General features: G+C 36.7%; 1 pseudogene; it reads right to left on the bottom strand.

Moving 5' to 3' along the window:
* Window positions 1–207: 207 nt before the first annotated feature.
* On the bottom strand, window positions 208–20,976 carry LOC103706172 (annotated as a pseudogene).
* Window positions 20,977–22,741: the final 1,765 nt, after the last annotated feature.

Here is a 22,741-nt window from a genome sequence, read left to right as displayed (position 1 = left end):
TATCAGATCCAAAGTCAATTGCATTGTTGCTATAACTGAGACATCACATTCTAGATTCAAGAATGCCTGGGAAGTGTTTGGAATGTGTCACAACCTAAAAATCTGTTCAAAGTCGCAGATTATTTCTCTCAAACATCTAGATGATATCGACATATGCAGAAATGGGTAGTTAAACCAAAATTTGGCATACAAGGATGAAACAAAAACTTCAAGACTGAATATAATTCTTCAATTAACTAGAGAAAAGAACAATTCTTTGATGTTCTTTATGTGCAAGTAATCTAGCTAATCATCTTATTTTAGATAAATCAGATAATTGCACTTCAATAACAGGAAACAACTCTAAGATGACAAAAGTCAACTAATAGTGCATTTAGGCTGTTTATTTGCAATACTGTAGAATGAACCCATCACACTGCTTTTCGATGCTAGATACTATGTATAAGAATCCATATGAGTTTGAAAACCAGGTTCTGCTGCTTGGGAGCATAGGTGTGAGATGAGTGATTTGGGTCTTGCAATCCTCCAAGTTTGCAGGATCACAAAATAAAAACCTGAAACTATTTTAGGGACTGGATTTAGAATTTCAACAAGAATGTACGGATTTCCATCGGTCCCAACTCAATGACAAGGGTGACTTTGTTGACTGGGCCACCCCTCACTGGTGCTGGAAAACTTCCATTATCTCCTTCAACTTGCCAAGTCATCTTCTTCATCTCAGACTTCTCTTGGTTTGCTGATAAGCTTGTTTCCTTCAATTCTTTAATCTACAAGGGAAAAGAAGATTAAACCCATTTTGTATTTTTACTATTTACATGAAATCCTTTGCCTTTAGGAACTGGACTTTTCCCTAACTGAGTACATTTTACCTGACTAAAGAGTGAAAAATGAAAAGATGTCACAGGAAAAATATCCATATGAGAAGTTCTAATGGAAGACATAATCCATAGTATGAGCATAAAATTACATAATAAAAAACTAAAAAAAAGTTACATGGCTTAAAATATAGGAACATTTAAGTGATCCACAATCATATTTTCAAAACATGTCTCAAATTAGTATATGTGTTCCTAAAATATATCACTATGAAGCAAAAGTATGCTTCTTGTGTAGGAAAATTATTTGAGCTCACTGTGCACCAAGAGGTCACGTTATCAAGATTATGGATGGTGTCAAATAAATAAAGAGAATAGTCATTGCTAATTGCGATGTGCCAACTTGTTAGAACATTGTTAGGATCTTCAGAGACTTCTGGATATTAAACTCATGCTCCTGTGTTATTAATAGCACTAGAAGGTTTATGACCTCGTGATTCTACTCTTCAGCAAGAATATTCATGGAATGAAATTTGACATTATTCAATGATAATTAGGCCAAACTACAAGGTAGCAGAGTGAAAAAATTATTGCACTGCAATCACTTCAAGATGCAGCAGAAATGAGACGAGAGTGAGGTGTGATGGAACCATTATGATATGCATCTGGATGACATGATGAGAGGTGAGGTCCTTCAGTGTTCATCAGAAAGATCAAGGCCACTAAGAATGAGATGGGAGGTCATAATTTAACCTTTCTGTACTATCCTAAGCAGTAACCTACAAGTTGTGAAAATATGATATAGATAGCGATGCTTATATGATAAAAAATTTGGTACGAAAACTGTTGACTGTTGAGCAACTGATTCTGACAATCAAGGGGAATCTGAAAAACATTTCAAACTCCACTTGTGTAGACAGCATAAGGTCTGGATTAAAATAGTTTTTCTGGTGGCTGCCAGATTCCTGGTCACCTTATGCTAGCATTGCCTATAATATTGACTCTCAGCATCCAAAGATGGAGATGCAATGAAAAAGTCTATATTTCACAATGGGTCATAATCACATTAACCTTAAGGAAACAATTTCTAGTGCGTCAACACCATGAGATTAAAGTGGTGCAAACATTAGAAGCCTACAAATGTCTGACGATCCACGAATGGGTGGAAATAGGTCATATATACAATCATAGCAGGCCACTGTATAGTATGTGGATAAAACATGTGACTAGAAATATGTGTATGCCAAACATTAAATTATCAGTCCCTCTAACATAGACAATTCAACACAAGCATGCAAGCAAAAATATTGGAATTTTTACGGAAAAGTTCCGGAATACTTATAATATATGTCACAAAGAACTTCTATTAATAAAGGTTTTATACTAAATTGAGTTTTGGGAATGTATTTTAAGCCTAAGTTCCTATCAATGAATACAAATTTTTTTGACGAAGTAGAAGGCAACGGTCCTCCCATGAATATGGCCTACGTGTCTACTAGAATAATTAGCTATATGCTATCAAGGAGATGGACATACCGTTTTCTTTCCAAAAACCTTTTTTAGTTCGACCTTCGCCATTGCTGAATATCAGACATCTTCACCAGCCTAAAGACATTCAAGAGTGTTTAACAAAAGCCTAATATAAATTCATAAAAAGCATTACTTCTTCACTGCCATACCTCGTATAGATGTGCCAGTCGGAGGAGGACAGTTCCATCATCTAGAACCTGAAGATTCAAACAAAGATCTATTAGGAAAAGTACTGATTGCTAAGCAATGATCATTCAGTGGTTTTAAGTTAATACCTGAAGTGTGATTAGTGCAACATTAGGAGGTAAATTGTAACCATCTTCCATCATAGTTGTTTTTGTTATATGAGAAGACTTCCAACGCTCCTCATTCTATGAGATTGGGTATTTGGATATCAAATCATCTAGGGAAAATAAAGTTGCAACCTTATTTTAGTTAGATATGCAACATACCTCATGAGTGAATGCTAGAAGAAGAGGAGAATATATTTGTTGACCATATCTCCTGCGCCAATATGCTCCACTTCCTAACTGGTTGATGCTCATATAATAATTTCCTCTAGACTAAGACAATTTGGACACATAAAAAAAAGAAAACTATTAATATCCCACAAGTAAAGAGAAAGTTGCTATGCTAAAATGGCAGGCATAATAATACAAAGTGAGATAAAACATATGCTGATTGCACATAACTAGGGAGAAATGACGGGACATTATAGACATATAAGATTATTTATGAAAAGGAGAATAGGCAGCATTTAAAATGTTAAGATGCAGCTTTGGACTCAAGGTTCTTTGCATGACGCGGTTATATAAGGCAAACAAAAGAAGATAGACAATGGGACCAATAAAATGCTTCAAGATAATATGCATATTGAACATTCCAGTCATAAACTAGGTGTCCAGGAATAAGTTTTTTGCTATTCCTCATTTTTTAAACTATTTCTCAATTTAACACATCCTCAGTGAACAGCATTGACTTTTTGCTTTGCTGTTTATTCATAGGAGTAAGACAGTTACTGAGAAGTTGAAGTTTCGATTAAATGGATATGACTAGTGCCATAGAATTTTCCTAGAACATTTGTTTTATATATGTTATTATCTAAATTGTTAAAATTCACATATTAACATCATGGATCACATGAATTTTGAAATTCATAACCAGATCTTCTATGTTTTACAAAGGGCTTGCTTAAGTACGGGCATCAATTCAATCTTCTCAGAATCTGGAATAGGAAATTGAGTCATTAGGCACTAGGCAAAGGCTTTGAATCCAAAATCATAAAATATGGAATTCTTCAATTTAAGTTCAAGTATTTCAGGCAAAACTATATGATAATATTGGACTACGTGCTGCTTGCTTGGTTAAACGTCATGCCTTTTAAATTTTTTCCCTATTTTTCGAGTCCTTCAACATTCTTGATATCAGATCACAATTTATAGACTACTTCAACTACCATATAGTATATTGTCTATAAAAGGAAAAATAATCTAAGAGAATCCACTCAAATATATTATTCATTTGTTCCAAGTAGATACAATGCTAAGCAATGTTTTAAGTCTTCGTAATGGGCCTTGTACCGATATCTTATGGGTACAACACGAGATGCTCCAGTACCAACACATGGTACATCGTTGGAGTTGGCACAACAATGTAGCATCTATTGGTATGAGGGAAATACCAATCCCTGGACTGGCAACGGTGCTGTATCAGCCCCCCTGCCCCTTATGGTACAATACTTGAAACACTGGTGCCGAGGCTTTATTCTGTATTGATCAATTATACTATTTCTTTGGGTAAAAATGAAAATTCAAGATCACAAAAGTGGTTTCAGATCCCTAGATTTAGAAAAAGGAGAAAAATTATCTGGCTAAAACAATATAGTTAATGACATTGGACTGTATAAAATGAAAATTGGTAAACTTAAAAATGCATGCAGAAACATTTTTAACACTGAGGTGCAGCATACCGTGAGCCCCTCACAAGCATTATCTACACAAACTTGCTCATCAAGTGGTTCCCCGACACCTTTACCATCATCAAAGAGCATGCGCCTTGTAGTTAACAGTAGTACTTAGTCAGAAAACAACACCATAAGGGAAACAGAGAATTGCAAGTAATCACAACCAACCAACAATGAGGAAATAAAACCTATGAAGCATGATTTCTATTTCGCCATCCTCAATGCTGGAACCTCCAACAGCATGATCTACGAGGATAGAGAGTTCAGACTTCCCATCCGCTATATATATTCCAAGGTTGAGCTGAAATTTTGTCCAATAAACTATTCAATAGATACAATACCATCTTATAGGTACATAGAAAATACTAAGAAATTGCCATATAATAACCAAATAAATATACTGGAGAAAAAACATGCAAGGCAAAATAGTGAATTTACTATAAGGCGCTAGGGATATTTCTTGTTTGGATTTATTTTCAGTTACTTTCAGCAAGTCTCCAAGGTGTTTAGGAATCAAATTTGAAGGCAACAAATTTATACATTTTGCAAGATAAATTATCTTGTATCATTTTTCCTCTTCCATTTACATAATTGATGAGACCTACATCACTCTATGTTAATTTTCATAACAGATTTCACTAGATCATAATCCTTATCCTATTTATTGGCAATCGTGTCTCCTCAGGGCCTCTACATGTTATAAATTTTAGTTTCCTAAATATGAAAAAATGAATTTGCATATTTTTCTCTATACTCTCCTAGAAAATAAAATCTCAATGTTTTTTTATTAGATTATGCTTCGGAGAAAAGTCACTTCTACCATAGACTAATTGCTCAGCTGAATCCCTATCCACCATTTCTCTTAGTTTTGGTCTTAGTATCAGACCCGAACAATTAAAAGATTCTCATCATTGTTATAAAAGCACTAACATTGTCATATTTCTGGACAAAACTTTTTACTAGAGGTTCCAGAAACATTGAAGGAACAATGTCAACTTAAAAGTCTTATGTGCCTTTATGGACGTGCATGGTTGATTTGGGTCAACAACGTTCAATATGAGCCAACACAGAAGGCATAGGCCAGTATGGCTGGTACACCGGGTTTTGTCTCTATACCATGCCCCTTTTCCATTGGCAAAAGTAAGGCCCTTTTCTATTGGCACAATAAGTGCTGGTCAAGTAGTCAGTACAGATCAGTATATAGCAATACCATAGTTGTTGTTAGTCCTTGATTGATGCTAAACAATACACTGTACTTATCATATGTTCTGCCTTTTCTTCCTTGTTTGACTATGTCTTGGATTAGTATAATAACCACATTGATTGACCTTGTCATATTGCCAATAATTTTTCTAGTTGTCCCACTACTTGGACCCCTAGCTTTATGCTAATTTTGAAAATTGCCACATAGAAAGAGGAGAAAGTCCCGTGAAAAGCAAAAGCAGGTCATTTTGGGAGCAAAGCATTACCGGGTAATAGTTTCCAGCAATTGGTTGAGTCACTTCAAGATTCCAATCCTCCCTATAATCACGAACCTAGAAACACAATCTCATGGTAAACTTTTCTGAAATAAAATTACTAGAAAAGTTATCTAGAAAGATCTAGTTGGCACTTGAAACACACACACACACACATATGTACATATCTATATTTACGTGGAATGCTAAACAATAAGTTATACTCTTATGACCTGAAAAAAGACAAGGCAAAGTAAATCAAAATAACTTCTTATTTTACAATCAAAGCATGAAAAATGAAGCACACATGTAACATGACATGCATCAGTAGTGATGGTTGCAGTCTTTCATGGTTACAATCTCATTCTACAGTTGAAAACATGCTCAATTAAAACCCACTAGCATGTACATGCATTTTTTGATGCAGACTACTGTGATATAATATGAAATTCATTTTTCTGAGTTTTTATTTTTGAAACTTCAGTCACCTGAATGAGAACTGAAGCACGACCTATTAAACTATGATGGAATTTTTATATTTTGTACATCTTTCTTTTTTCACATTGTTGATGGACTTTGTTTGGACAAATGTCTTCAATTTTTATTCTCACTGGAAAGAAAAATAAATGAACATTATAGAAGAAAAAATTTGCTTGTCTATTTTTGTGTAATTTTAGACAAAATGTTAACAAGGTTGTGTATCTTTTGATGTTGATCTTTGTCCATTTCTTGTACATTAGAGTATGGTCACACTCCAGATGTCACTGATATGCAATACCCTTCATCATCATAAGTGCAATACTAGTCATTTCAAGAAATATAAATACCAATACCCAAGGTCCGCCATACCGACCGTACCGACATACCAGTGGGCACCGGTACTGGTAACATACCGAACTGAACTGGGTCGTACCGACCCGATTCGGGGACAGCTCGCGAGAGCGCGGCCCCGCGCGCAAGGAACACATTCCGTGCGTTTCCCTCATTTTCCTACTTAAAACCGCAACCGCGCAACGTGTTTCCCTGCGCATTCTTGTGGACGCGTTTCTCGCACGGGACGTGTTTTCCGCGCAGAATTTCCTTCCTTCTTTCTGAGCCTTCTCATTTCTTCTTCTCTCTCCTCCGCTCTTCTCTTGTAAATAAGCATCGATGAGGATCGCCTCGACGAGGATCACCCCGACGAGGCCCGGTATCGGTAAGTCTCCTCTTTCTCTTCTTCTCATCTTTCTCTTCTTCTTCTTCTTCTCCTCTTTCTCTTCTTCCTCTTCTTTCTTCCTTTTTCTTCCTCTTCTTTCCTGTTCTTCTTCTTCCTCTTCTTCTTCCCCGCGCCGGTACTAGGTGGTACTGGTGCGAACCGGACTGGTTCCATCAATACGCTGCAGGAACCGGTCAATTTCAGTTCCATAGGAGCCGGAACCGTTTTCCATGGCCGAACCGTACCGGTTGGCCTCGGTACTGGTACGGTACATGCTGAACCGGCCGGTACGGGCCGATTCAGCATACCTTGCCGATACCCAATGCCAATACTCATTCCAAATCATGAACCCAAATAAATGACTCATATAAACCCTAAGTAAACTCATAATGACATTTTCAACTATTTGAACCTTTAATCTCTGCCAAGTTCTTAATTTCTATCCTTGTCATTCCCCAAATCACCTTGATCTTTTTAATTGAAATTTTGATACACGTTTAAATAATGATGTGTGAACCAACCATGGAATGCCGAACCGGCCCGTACCGTACCGTACGGGTCCAGCCCTTGACCGGTACGGTACGATGGTGAAAAAAGGTTCCGGCCTCTCTAGGGCCGAAACCGACCAGTACAGAACCGCGCTAGGAACCGCGCGGTAGCATGCCCGTGCGCGCTCCCATGTGGCTGTAGGCAACAGAACGGTTCGGTACCGGTCCAAACCAGTACCGTACCGGTCTGGAAAGCAATCGGTATGCCTACTGGTACCGGTACGACATACCTTGGAACCACCACATGGAAAAATTTCAAGATCTACTGATTTTTTTTGTTTTTTGCATGCCACATCCTAGAGTTAAAAAATATATCTTAGTTAGACCCCTCCAATCACCTCCAAATACCTTCATAGATCAAAAGATGCCATATTCTCCCATCATGGAGCTAGTATCCAACCTTTAACACCAATGACACACCCAATAGACTATCTGTACCTTCATCTAAGTCTAAACCAAATGTAGAGTCCTCTCCCACCACAACCTGTATAGCCTTAGAAGCCTCATTTTTTTTATTCCCTAGTACCTATAAAATCTGAATGCATCCACTCCACCAAAACCCAGATATTAACACAAGATGTTGCATCATTTTTTGGATGCTTAAAGCGTAGAATAGGTTATGCCCTTTACAGAAGATTTATAAAATTTAATATGCTCTTTATACATAAATAAATTATTCATGTATTATCCTCAGCTTCAGTCTTCAAGAAAGAAAATATACATGGCTTTGTGGTTCCACCTAATACTTATAGCTTTTCTGTCCAACTTCATGCTCTAATCTTAAGGTAGACATGTTTATCTATGTCATCCATGTATTTCATCCCATATATGTCAAAAACATCACTTACTCTTCAAACAGCAATTATCAATGACCGCCATCCAAGTAAATCTTGTATTTAAGGAAAAAAAGATAGGATCAGTGTCCCGCTAGTTTCATTTCTAAATCTCTAACTTCTCTCTGTTTTTTTCTCTTTTTTAACAAGAAATGTTGTTTTGTAGGTAAGCACCATTTGAATCAATAATCAACTTACGACATAAATGTTTTAATTTGCATATGCTCTAAAGTTCGGTTTTAGAAAAAGTGGCCGGTCATTCCAAACTAGATGTTACAAGTATACTCAATCAGCACAGAATTTCTATTGTTTTTGCTTGCTCATCTCTAATAAATGGTATTTTGGTACATATCACATATTCAAGAACCTCAAACTTTTTGAAGCATACTGTAGCCCCTATCACAATGAATAGAAGAAATAAATGTTCTCAAAACATGAAGAAAAACGCGACTCAAAATTATCCTCTGAGACTTAAAACTGACACCTAACGTGATTCACAGAATCTGGTTGAGTCAACACCAACTGAACAAAATAAAAAAAAGATGCATGTTCAGCTAATGTATGCTTGAAACTAGATAAATACCCGTTTTAGAAAATCTCTTCCATTAGAGTCCGTAAAAAATGTCCTATTTGTGACCATGTTTGCTGTCAATTGTGTAATGACCTCCTTCCCAACACCATCACCAGTAGGAATGGGTCCAACCTTCAAGAAAAATAGAAAACTTAACATTGAATTTGATAAATAACATAGACATTGTGACCAAGGAAGAACAGATAAAAATTTATTATTAGTTTTTGAATCTAAAATTAAATAAACATTCTACACAACAAGCATTCTATACGAAAGAAACACAAGCAAAGAACTTACAGTATATTCAATTTCTGCATGCTCCTTGTCCTTATAAAGTCTGATCACCTGAAATAAATCATATGTGAATCTTTTGATGAGGATTTCGCATGAGAAAACATGACTACCGTAAGAAAAGCATATTTTAGTCAACATGAATGCCACATTAGCTATATACAATAATATACAGTATAGCAGATAATCCTCACCCATTATCTAGTTCATTTTTGCTCAGTGAACCTAGTACATTTTTGTTAAGCAGATATATAAATTAACAACATGGAGATAGCCATTGGAATTGGCAAAAGACTATAAGGAGGCCCTCTCAGCCATCAAAGTCTCAGGAGAAAAAAACATATTTTGAAATTATTTTTAACTATGGATTATCATTTATAATGGTCAGACAAAATCAGGTCGATAGATAATTGATGAGATCAAAGAAGGGCAAACTGTTAGTTGAAGAAACATGAGGGAGAAGGGAAGCTATTTTCATCAGATTAATATAATAACCAGAATCAAGGTTTTAACAGTGGGACAGCATCCCACCACCCCGAGTGTTGGGACGGGATGAGTCAGGAAATGGATAAGTAAAAATAATTTGAATCCACCAAGTCATCATATATTGCTCGATATGTGAAATGCTATTACCAGGAAGGTTTTAAATCATTGACATCAAATGACTTTCTTTACGTGGTATATGTGAAAACAATAAGCAGAATTGATCAAGCACATTCATATATATAAAAGTCAGATTTAAAATAAAGACCTTCTTTTATTTGATGAAATTATTCACAAACAATACCAACATGCAAAAGTACATATGAATCTGCATGTACGAATGCATACCTAATCCAGACGCATCTCTTCAATCGGAAAAGTCAAAGAAGACTACATTAAGTTATGAGAGTGCTCACAGAACAACATTTATAAGAACTGATAAGTTACAAGTAGTTTAGTTTTGAATGGTTGAACAGGACATTTTGACAGAAAATTTGATCTCAACAAACTTTTATATCTATAGTTAAATTGTTGGTGCACTTCAACAATCAGCAAGTTAAACTATGGAATAGGATATTATAACAGAAAATGAGATCTAAACAACCTGATATATCCATGAGTTAAATTGTTGGTAGACTTCATCAACCAATGGTCCACGTATAACCTTTAAAGGTACCTGAGTCAAAGAACAATTGCACAACAGTATTTATTTACATCAATGACCAAGAAATCTATCAACTTGTGATATCACAAGGTTTATAGAATGAATTACTGATCTGGAAGCAGGTGTTGGAGGAGCACCATTTGGCCGGAAAATGTATGCACCAGATGCCTAGGAAATTTACCACGTGCGGCACAGCCAATGATTAGCTTGAAAAATAGAAATTTTAATAAATCAGTATTGTTAATAATACTAAGTTATATACCTGTAGATCTGTATCCCCGTTGCTTGAGCCATACCACAGATAGCTTTGCTGAATGGGTATATCCACCTGATGCATATAAGACAATTCTAAGAAAGACTACTACATTCAACATTGAAGTTTTATAATTTTAAGTGGAATAAGATAACATTATGTCTCAATAATAGCTTGAGTAATAAGCAGGATCTTAATAATAAAAATGAATGACATTAAGACAAGAAAAGAATTCACATATTCATTTTGTCCATCAAGATTACCGCATGGCAAAGATTCTTAAAACTGCGTGAAAATTCCTGTTTCAAGATGTACGAACATGGTGTTTTGGACATTTTACTTATAACTAACAATGAAGTCCTGGGGTTCCACATGGTGGATGTTGACATTGTACCAGTGCCTTTTCAGTCCCACTTCGTGGGTCTCATTTCCTTCTTTCTTTCACCCCAAGTCTGTTGTCCATATTCACATTCTCTCTATCATTTATATTTCTAGTTGGTATCAGAGCTATAAACAACAACAGAATCATCTTTGACCATGTTGGTGAAGCTATTAGCTGAACAGCTTGGATATGTCTGGTCTATAGAAACTGTCTCTGGGGCATGGATGCCACAGGTTGATGGCAAAGTATATTGGTTATATTTCCTTTTTCCTATGCGTTGACTTTTTTTTCACTCTATGATAGAATGAGCTTTTACATGTGACATAATAGTCAGGAAAAGAGAAAAGATGTCAAACTTCCAATTAGGTCATTTGCCTTTCAAATCTTTAAAGTTGTTTTTGCCTCAGTTATTTTGTTTCTATACTTGTGAGCTTTATAGGATCCTATTCCCCCCTACAAGTAACATATCTAACTTATTATGTTTTATCTATCTTATATTTTGTAATTAAATTCCAAATATAAAATGGATTGACTATTATAGATTGAACAGCAACTCCAATGACTGAACTACAGCAACCTAATTATTTTTAACCAAATTACCATATTACCAATCCCCAATAAATTTTTGAAAATAACATAATATCACCAATCACTACCATCATTATGCATTTTCATGTGTATTTCTAAGGTAAGCTAATATTTTTTTGCAGCCAAAACTATTAGCTTTCAGTAATTTAAAAATATTATTTCTTTAGTGCTATCCTCAATCCAATATTAAAAAGATAGTATTTGTTTAACAAACATATGCCAAAGCTGTGAAAAAAGAAGGATGCTGAAAGAGAAATTATGAATGGAAACTTTAATCAGCATGCCAGATCAGCAGCCTATTGATATAAGAGATTTATACTTAATAGCAAGCTGAAATCACTGAAAAATAAAACATGGATTTAAAAAAAAAATCAACTTCTAAAGTTGAACATTATTTCACGATATAGATACTGTCCATAATTCTCATTAAATGGTGAACCACATAGTTTCAGAACATCCTAACAACTTCTCATGCAAGATATGGCACTGTGGATCAGTAAAAATAACTTACTCCTGTTCTATAATTAACCATTCTCTTGAGTTGTCCAGATGTCAATGAAAAGGACATTTTTAAAGGTCCTGGTCCAACTTCAATTGTGTCATTTTCTGGAGCAGCACGAGCTGAGATATACCCATTTCTGCTCATTCCTGTGACATTTCATGAAAAGGTACAGATAAACAAGCAAGAAAAAATTTATAACTACAATGCATATATTCTAGGTGTTCTAAGAGGCTAGGATTCAAGCTAGATACTATGATGATTCTTTGTTTGGTCACAGGCATTAAGTCAGCCCCATTTGAAAAAGTTATATTTTGCTAGACCGAAACTTAACAGCATGGCACTATTACATGCTGAGGTATACTTCATAGTTGCTCCACTTTGAGACTAAAAACAAAAATTTATAAATTGGAAGTATGAAACCCACCTTTCCCAGCTGCTCTTGAAACAAAGTAAGAATTCCAACCCAACGGTGGGACAGAAACTTGAAATACAAGCCAATATTTTGGTGCCTCTTTTGGTGACACTCCTAGATAAGCCTTGACATATAAATTTCTTATATTGCTAGTAACATTGTCCACCTCCACAAATTGTGTGTCGATATTATTTCCATTAGAATCTCGTACGACAAGTAGATCATCATTAACCTGATAAAAAAAGAACATTTGGATAAAAAATGCAAAAGTTTATGAACATACAAATGTACTGTGCATGGAATGCCGTACCGGTCCGTACCGGCCGGTACGGGCCGGTACGTACCGGTCCGGCCGTGGACCGGTACCGGAACGGATAAAAAACCGGTATTTCCTGATTTTTTATCCGAACCGGCCGGTACGGGTGCGTACCGGCCGGTTCGGCGCCCGTACCGGCCGGTTCGGCGCCCGTACGGCCGGTTCGGCGCCCGTACCGGCCGGTACCGGCCTCGTACCGGTGCGAACCAGCCGGTTCGCACCGGTATGATTTTTTTTTTTTTTTTAGAACCACAGCGCCGCGCGCTGTGGTTTTTGAAACCACCGAGTACCGGCCGGTACGGGACTGGTACCGGCCGGTACGGACCGGACCGGACCGGTCCGGCCGGCCACCGGTACGCCGACCAGTACCGGTACGGCGGACCTTGGTACTGTGTATTCTTAGTTTAAACAAAAAATAGAAAAATTAAGAGAATGAGCTGAGTATTAGAATATTTACAACCATACTAGAAGTGATTTTGGTGATAGGAATTGTGAAAGACGAATGGGAGGAGGGTTCAAAAATTTGACCTTCTAGTAGAAGAGGTGAATACCCTGACACATGTCGCTGTGCAGTTTATGAGATCACATGTTCCACTTATAATGCAGTTTATGAGAAGCAATACATCCTTAAATAAATAAAAAAGAGAGAAAAGAGTCCAATTGTTGAATACTGCAATTATAGCAATGAAAACTATCTCTGGTGCATTCTTCAGAGAGTGACAACAATTGAAGGTTATTTGAGTCTGACTGATCCACTTCCATGTTTTAATTGCCAGAAGAATAATGAGTTTTTACTTTTTATTTAATGATCTTTTTATCCGCATCCTTTTTCATCTTCTTAGATGTGTCACCAGCCCACAACTTTGACGACTAAAGGGCAATTTGAGTAATTAGGAATACCGGTTTACAGAGTCCAGTTTCCCAACCCCTAATGACCCGAAGTGCTATAGGTAGAAATCCTATAGCTTCAAATCTTTACCTAAATTTGGATACAGATGAAGGATCAACAAACTTGACTTGTAAAACATGATATTTTATGACAATTATAGATTTTATGTTTCTTGCACATGCAATTACCCAGATGCGCATGCAAAGAAGCTGCAAGCAGATGTTTCTTAGGCATATCAGGCACCAATCATCAGTCAAAGAGACCGGGCTAAGTAAAGTGGGATTTCTTCTCAAAATTAAAATTTGAGAGTCAATCCTAGCCATCCATCGGATGAATGGCGAACACTCTTTAAATGTATTTAACAATAATACATTTTATTTCCTAATTTATACCATTTTCAGGCTTTAGTTTGATCTTGTGCTGGGCCAAGAGTTACTCGAAAGCTTCAAGACTTAAGATCAAGTCCAATCCAAATTGTTAAATCTCAGCCCAAAGTAAGGCCCAAAGGTCTTGTGTTGGACAGAACCTATTTGAAAGCCTACAACTAGGGTCTTTAGGCCCAATATGAAAAGTGGGAGGAGGAAGGAGAAAAAGGTTCATTTCCTAACTAAGCAACAGCAGGGGTGATTAGGGTTTCTGTATTTATGATTTAACAAAATTATCAATACTGAAAAAGGTAAGTAAACTATGAGATAAACTAGAGGAGTAAATTGGCAAAAGTTATATAAGAAGAAAGTTAAAATAACCATGGCTTCAAAAAAAGATCATTAAGAAAAAATCCTAAGTAAACACAAAGATTGTTTACATATTTAATAGATTAAATTGTCACACCTCATACAACAAGTTATCATGAAGTAAACCCCATATGAGACAACCCTTTTTGTCAAGACACTCTAAAATAACGAGAAGTAAATATTTTTTCGAAGAAAAGCTTAGTATTAGCTTCAAAGTTTGCTGCATCGGTCGGTATCGTACCGTACTAAACATAACGTACCATACCGGTACCGAATTGATATGGGGTACCTTATTGTACTGACACTTGGTATAATGCTGAACCTTACCATACCGTACTGCATGCTAACACTGTAATAGGATGGTACCCGCACAGGATCCAGTAATAAGACGACAAACCTTGATTAGCTTAGTTTCATGAAATTCTGATTAGATAGTACAACTGTCTATCATAGAAGTGGCAAACTCAAATCATCATGAGCCTTAGAGAAAATTAATTTATCACTTGATCTACTCACCGGAATCCTTATGAAGTCACTACGGTTCCATCCAAGAGGATTGTATGCCACCACAACCTATAGATGTAAACATTAAAATATATCAACTTGTACCAAAGAAATAATACATGCATGTTAAAGCTCTAAAAACGTGAGAAAGAACAACTTACCAAGCTCTTCCCTTCTAAAATTTCTTCCTCAGTTACAGGGCAGTAGCTTATATTAAGCAAATTGCACTGATAATAACAAGAGAAAGGCATTACAAGCAGAATACAAGACTAGAATGACTTTGCTAACATTCAATTAATATCGTTGAAGCAGGAAAAGGCGGCATCACTTGTCTCATTTTTAAAGTATATTGAGGATTTAAGTATGCTAGTGTCTTTGGGCATGCCAGCCACCGGCCAGAAATGCACATGCTATGTTATGCTGAAATAAAAAGAGAAAAAAAATCAAAGGACTTGGTATTCCTTTTTAATTGAAAAATATAAAAAAAACAATCAATAGGTGTGGTACTGACCCATGCTGGGTGCCAGTACCAGCCCAGCAACATAATGCCAAATGGAACTGCCTGGCACAACACAGCATTTGAGATGTCAAACTTTACATACAACTGGAATATATCAATGGCAATCAGGTGACCTTACAGAAAGTTCTCTTCAGCTTGGTAGCTGACATGGCATATCATAATAGACTGAACTGGCTTATAAGGAACCATCCTGCCAGAAGTGGCACTAATGCATCATGTTTGTTTTACAACCTCGAATCATTGTATAAAGATTTTCATGATATCAGATTCATGCACATTCAACAAATGATCCAGTTAACTCATGCACTCTCCACTTTCATCAAGAAAAAAAAAACTCATGCACTCTCCACAACTTGCATTACATAATATGATACAAGACATCATCCATCCATTACATCGATTAATTAACAACTTTGTCAATTCTCAATCTCTTAACAATCGGTAAAGAGAAAAAAATGCAGCAACTCTTTTGGTTAACAGATCACTCAAAACATATCTTATTTAGTCTGCGATTCTTGGGCAGCGGTACATGTTTGTGGCCTGACTCAAGTTAAAACTCGATATGCCGATGGTGACAGTAGCACTAAACAGATATAGCTAATAATATATAGGAACATGAAAATACTTTACCTGGCTGAAATTTACTGCTGAAGATGCACAATTTGTATTGGTTAAGCATGGAAGAGCTAAGTTGACAACCTTTTCTGCCTACAAATGACACACAGTGGAAATACACTAATAATGTAAACTTCTGAGGTATTAAACGAGATTGGGGGGGGGGGGGGGGGGCGCGAGAGAGAGAGGAACAAAAATGGGCAGGTTATTTCCCCAGACCTCTGAAGCTCCATAAGCAAGGCGTTTTGCATAATCATCTGTTGTATGCTGTTGTGCTGTACCAGTGATAGCGTCGTGATGTTGAGCAATTCCCAATGCATCTCCTAAGCTCCAGGTAGATGGACCAGATGATGTCATCCCTGCTAAGAATTCGATTTGTCGTGCTGCCTATTTAGGATAAGTTATGCCCTACTTTAGCAACTTGCAATACCAAATAAGACACCAGGTAAAACTTAAAGAAAAATTCAAAGCAAAGCATCGCAGTTGTACCAGATAGTATCCACTCAGCATACGAACATAACGCTTAAACGTTGGACGGCTAGTAAAATACCCAGTCCAATAAGCATTTGCTGCATCAGCATATCTGCGAAGTCAGCAGGCCAGCTCAGATATCGCATGAACTATTAATTTAATTAGTTTTTACCCAGTTCTGTAATTTTGATTGGACTGGCCTCAGCAGAAACTGAGAAATGATCCCAATTTCTCATGTTCAAACTTCAAAATTTGGGATGATGCAAGTGTTTGACAAGGGTAATCTTCTATCATTTCTATGAAATGATTGGTGGTACTCCAACTGCTATTATCAAAAAAAAAAAGCGAAGAAAAAATCTTAGCTTAATTAGGAAAACAAACGCTACTTACGGAAAATAGTCGTCAAATTTCAGTGGCCAAGATTCATTTGCTGCATTTTTTGCATCAGTATAAATTGATGGAGAAGAATATAGTGCATGGACACGACCATCCTGGTACATTGACATGGCTGATCAGAATATCTTTACAAGAGAAGCGGAAGAGTTAAATATCGAGTATCTTACAGCAAAAAGTACCTTGTTGACATAATGGATAAGTTTGTCCATTTGCCTAAACCAAGATTCCGCATATTGATATTTGAAATCATGACCCATTGTCCACATCATATGGTTTGTGCGTGTCACGTTAGCCTAATTTTAAGTGGGAGCATGTATGAAAAATCTACACATACCCATATCTTTTAAGTAACGAGAAGCAAAGCAATATGAGATCTGCTACATGAAATTTCAAGGGCGAAAGTAGAAAAGAAAAACAAAAAGAACCTCAAGGCTTACTTGAGTTATCGCTGCATCAATAAAATCATTTACTCGTTGTTCAACATTGTAGTCATAAAGTTGTTTATCATCCTGCAAATTTGTAACCAAACCAATGAAAAAATGCAGTTGACTTCAGATCTCTTTCACTGAGAATTCATACCTGTACAGGTAGTATGTCATCATCATTGACTTCAAAGCCAAACCCTTTTGGAGGACCATAATCAACAGGAAAGGCATTTGCAAAAATCTGGAGTTTCAACTGAGCATGTCAGGAGAAAAAAGGTATCTATTGGGAGAGGACAAGTAAGAAAAGGAAGAAGTTTAAAACCTGAGAAGAGGAACCAAAAGTTTTTGACCCACGCCATATAACTTCAAGAGATTTGTCCACCTTACGCTTTTGCCTATCCTGATAATCAATTCTCGCAAAATGTACAGAATCGAATCCAAGCTGTGGGAACAAAACATGGCATAAGTGAATTCTGCAGTATACAGTAACAAAATCAAATATGCAAACCATCTGTATGTATCTGGACCAGAGAGCAGGCACATTTCAAGGCATGTATAATGGAAATATTTGAGACAGAATGTGTGAAGATTTCTGAAACTTTTCGAGCTATAATTGAAGATGAACAAATTATCTTCTTGAATCTGATCGGACAATGGAGAGTATATAGATATGTCATGAGTAGAATTTCACTTCCAATTTTTCAAGAAAATGTAGGATATCCTAAGTCGATAGTTTGAGGAACCAGCGAGTCAACCTACGTTGAAAAATGAATTAGATTACCAGAATGGTTGTTGCAAAAGGGAAATGAAGAGAAATGAATTTGAGAAGAGAAGTGTAGTTTGGGAAAAGGGAGAAGCTGCATGGAGCTTTTGTAGTTTGTGAGGTTCATTGAATTCTACAGTTAATAATGAGCATGATCACTACTATGCTCCCTGTGTTATGCAGATTACAACATTTCGTACAATTTCTGTTGTTTATTGATTACTATAGTTAATGATGAGAGTTATTGCAGATATGGCCCTATTTTATGCAGCGTGTGCGACAGAAAGAGGGAGAAAAGAGGGGGGGGGGGGGGGGGGATGATTTTGCATTACCTCTGCTCCAAGCAAGTAAGCTTGCACAGCAGAGTGTCCAAATGGATCAATTTGCCATCCAACTCGAGGAACTTTGTTAAATTGCTTCTTGATCATGCGATGACCAAGAGTTGTCTGATCGATCATATCAATGTAATGGACTGTGGCTTCATCATGCATACACCAGCCCCCATTTCTAAACCAAGCAAACAATCATTAAATGATGGCTGACTAATAGCAACTCTTGGTACACAATTGAAGACAAAAAATTTCATACATGAACTCCAGTTGGCCAGAATCCACCAGTTTTCTCACTACTTCTTGAGTTTGCTCATTTTGTTCTCTCCACCATCTTTGAAAAAAAGCCTGAAAAATTGTTGGTAAAAGTGTTGTTATTCTTCATTGCTAAATATCTGGAAACTAAACACATAAGTAATAGGTTGAGCAACAATAGCTCATGAATGTTTGTTCCCATATTTATCTCTATAATTTTTTCTCATTTATAAATTCAACATTTCAGTTAGGGTGACAAAGTGTGGCTGGCAGGGGCTCCACTTGAAACCACATGATATAGAATTTCGCATAATAGAAAAGATATGCACCTATCCTTGTTTTGGATCAAGTGGTTCATCAAACTGATAGACGTCGTAAAGAGAATGTTTGTATATTAATATACGATCTGCATAAGTGTCAGCTTAATGTGAAAATGAAGAGATTTCAGTTGGCTGCACTCGATTTTTTTTTCCAGCAATCTACAAGTTGCATACCTTCCAAGCCACCAAAAGCATGAAGGCTGAGCTGAATGAGTAAATAATGAGAAGATGACGCGAAAGTAATGGATGCCTAGATTTCATTTTAACAAGATACTTGAGGGCATCTGTTCTTGATTGTTTGCATTAATTTTCAAAAATGCTTGCAGTAATGAAACATTTTTTGCTCAACAGGAGATAGTATGAGGTGTACTATTTGCAATTTAATATACATAAAATCTGTTTGTCAACTCATAAGCTGATTCAAGCATACTTGATTACCAATGTCATAAACCAAGATAGTTAAGGCTACGACGCCATTTGTAAAGTTATTCAATGTAATAACAGAAAATCGCCATGCGAGTTTGGTAGACTCTCTTCTTGTCTAAGCTAATCAAAGATGCTTCGACAATGAATTATTTATGTAACATAAGGGGACATGCACTTCCTTCAAGACCTCATGCAAATAAATTGATATGGATACACAACTTCCAGTTTAGTCTTCCTGTTAAACCAATTAATATTTTCTTTCTGTCATACTATTTACATAATAGTAGGGGACAATCATCAACTAAGACCTTACCTAATTTTAATATCTCTTTCTGATTTTATTTGATGCTCTTAGATTATCATATAAGCAGTAGCTGCCAAGATGGCTAGGTAACATCACAGAGTCCTGTTCCAAGACATTAGCAGAATCAATATGGGGAAAAAGAACTTCCAAAACTTTATTTATTTATTTTTGTTTAAAATTTTGGTAGAAGTAAAAAGGCTGCTTATCAGTAACATAAGACAAAGCGAGAGACGTAAGGCTTGCAAAACCCATAGTTCAACACTATATACATACATATATATAATATCCATCACTCCATCCTTGGATTTACCACATTACACTACACCAAATTCAAATCATGTTAAAATCCAGAACAAAAAATTGAAAAGTACTGGCTGCAAACCTGCTCAGCGAAAACGAACTTCCGGTTAGGATCCTTCAGCAATGCATCAACCACCGAGTCCAGCACATTCATAACACAAGCAACCTGCATGCATTGCAGAAACGAAAGAAATGACCTCTCTCTCTTAGAAATCCGAGAAACCACATTATATTCCAAGTAAATTCCAACTCCAACCTGTATGGTATTATTGGATCCAACATAGTACTGATCAACGGTCTTCAGCCACCCGACATCATCATGGGAATGCGCGACCAAGTGCACATTCAGTTTCCCCGCCACGATGCCGGCGCTTGTATTGTAACGGATGTAACCGCCGTTGCAAGCGGAGATGGTCAAGAAGATGCAGAGAAACGCCATCGCCGACCTCGCCATCTCTGCCCACCGGATTCCTCCAGTTTTGGAGTATCTCGTAAGCCGTCTGGGATGAGGATTTATGGCAAAGAAGACAAGGCGGTGGAGCCGATGGGGACAAGGGAACGGGGCGCGACGTTTCCTCCTTCGGAGTGTGAGAGCCGTCCCCCGCGGTTATAGGCAGGATTGATGAGGTTAGGATCAGGGATAAGGTTGGAATCAGGGCAACGACTATCTCGTGACCTACTTTATTGGCTCCATCGGGATTCGCCATGAATTGTGGGGATTTTTGGTTGTCTTGATTTGTTTCTACAATCTTGCACCCTTCTTGAGGGGACCAATGGATTTGGCGATGTTCTTTGAACGAGAGAGATAATGAGAACGACGTGGGGAGTTTACTTCCGCTCCTCGCTTTCTTTCATCCATGAAAAGATTTCCATTCGTTGCTTGACTGGAAGACTCGGGAGCGACGACGCGGGGTCGACCTTCCAGACTCCAAGTCTTTGAAGTCGGCGGCTAAGTTGCAGGAGTAAACACGCGGGGAAAGAGTAGAGAACTTGAAAAAAAGAATCAGATGGATGGATGTGATTCTATGGAAGCACCAGCCCCACAAAACAAAGATGGGGAAAAATTCCAGATATAGAAAGAGTTTAGGGATTTTCCGAGGAAAAACCCACTTTGTTTTTACTTTTACAAAAAAAAAACTCACTTTTTTTTTATAAGAAAAGGGTTTGTTTTATTATAGACTGATATTTAAACTTCATCTGATAATCCAATGCCATCAATATTATCCCCATGATAAATCCATCTATGTAATGTTGTGCTGCTGCATTATGCCAATGAAAGCTTCTATTATTTGTCTTGTAAGCTTGATTAGGATTTTGAGATTCATCTTTTCAATTAACTATGCGAATTAAAACTTTGGGTGTTTCCTAGTCTTGTCGATGAGCAAAGTTGATTTTGATTATCTGCTTCGCGCTAAGAATGTCTCTGTGCATCTCACTGGTAGGTAGCATTCAAGGATTGGGAGCACAATGCCTTTGATAAATTGAATTTTTCAATGAGTTGAGGAGAAACTTGAATATTGAATGGAGAGGGCAGTGGTTTTCAGACACTGTGCAAGTGTCTGAGCCCTTTTTGGATCAATCGATCCAATACTGCTACTTGGAAAGATAATTGGATTGGTGACCAGGCCGTTTGCACCATTTTTCTTAAACCTTTTCCAATTTGCTTTAGATTAGGATGTTTCAGTTTTCTCTCGTTGGAATCCAGCTGCCATCTCTTGGATGCTACTGGTCAAGCTTTCAATATCTCAGGAACTTTGGAGACACTCAATGTGCTGTCTATCTCCTAATGGGATTTTCTGTCAGATCCATGTATGGATTGTTAGAAAAAATCTATCTGCTAAAATTTTATAAATCTCTTTTATATAATTTATTATTTTATTTTCGAAATTTAATAAATTACTTTCTGCACACACTAAATAAATAAATTAAGTCTTGATGTTACCCAGTTCGAAGCACGCTATGAAAGTCAAATCCAGATGCGTTAAAAATCAACAAATTTGATTGAAGCACTCTCTCTCAATTATCTTATATGTGGACACAATTCTCTTCTCAAATGTTTATTGGGTGTACTTGAGTTCACTCACTTAATACTCTTAATTCTCTTATCTAATTTGGAATTATTCACATGAAAAAGGGATGTTCTGATGGATGGGACGTACGATCCCTTTTATATTTATAAATGTGAAAGAGTAAGTATGACTAGATGCTTAAACATCTTTTCGTTGAATCTATCTCTTCACATAATCCATTCATTCATCAAGATTGTGTCCCTTGAGATCACCATCGGATCAAATATATTTTTTCGTGAAAATGCATCATTGCATTTGCGAAAGTCTCCGAAGAGTTCGTTTGCGAAGCATCCCTTTGGGATATCTTATGAGGAGAGAGCTAAAGATAGAAAATTAAATCGTATCAATTTAGAAAATTAAATTATTTGGAAGTCTAAAATAAGTTTTTATATTTAACTAAATTTATGATTTGATAAATATCCAATATGAAATTCTAAAATCTCAAAATTTTGAATTAAATATTTTACTAATAAACCAACATTATAAATTTCTCAATAAAGGGTGCAAGTGCGCCCCATTGCAACAAACCTTTGGAAGATCTCCATGGAAAAGATTAAGGTATTCATCTGACTTGCCCTCAGAAACAGATTGAACATTGAGGACATTTTGAAGTAAAAG

The sequence above is a fragment of the Phoenix dactylifera genome, chromosome 2, assembly GCF_009389715.1.
Source record: "Phoenix dactylifera cultivar Barhee BC4 chromosome 2, palm_55x_up_171113_PBpolish2nd_filt_p, whole genome shotgun sequence".
Lineage (NCBI taxonomy): Eukaryota > Viridiplantae > Streptophyta > Magnoliopsida > Arecales > Arecaceae > Phoenix > Phoenix dactylifera.
The sequence above is the reverse complement of the archived record's forward strand: the minus strand, read 5'-3'. Positions and strand labels throughout refer to the sequence as shown.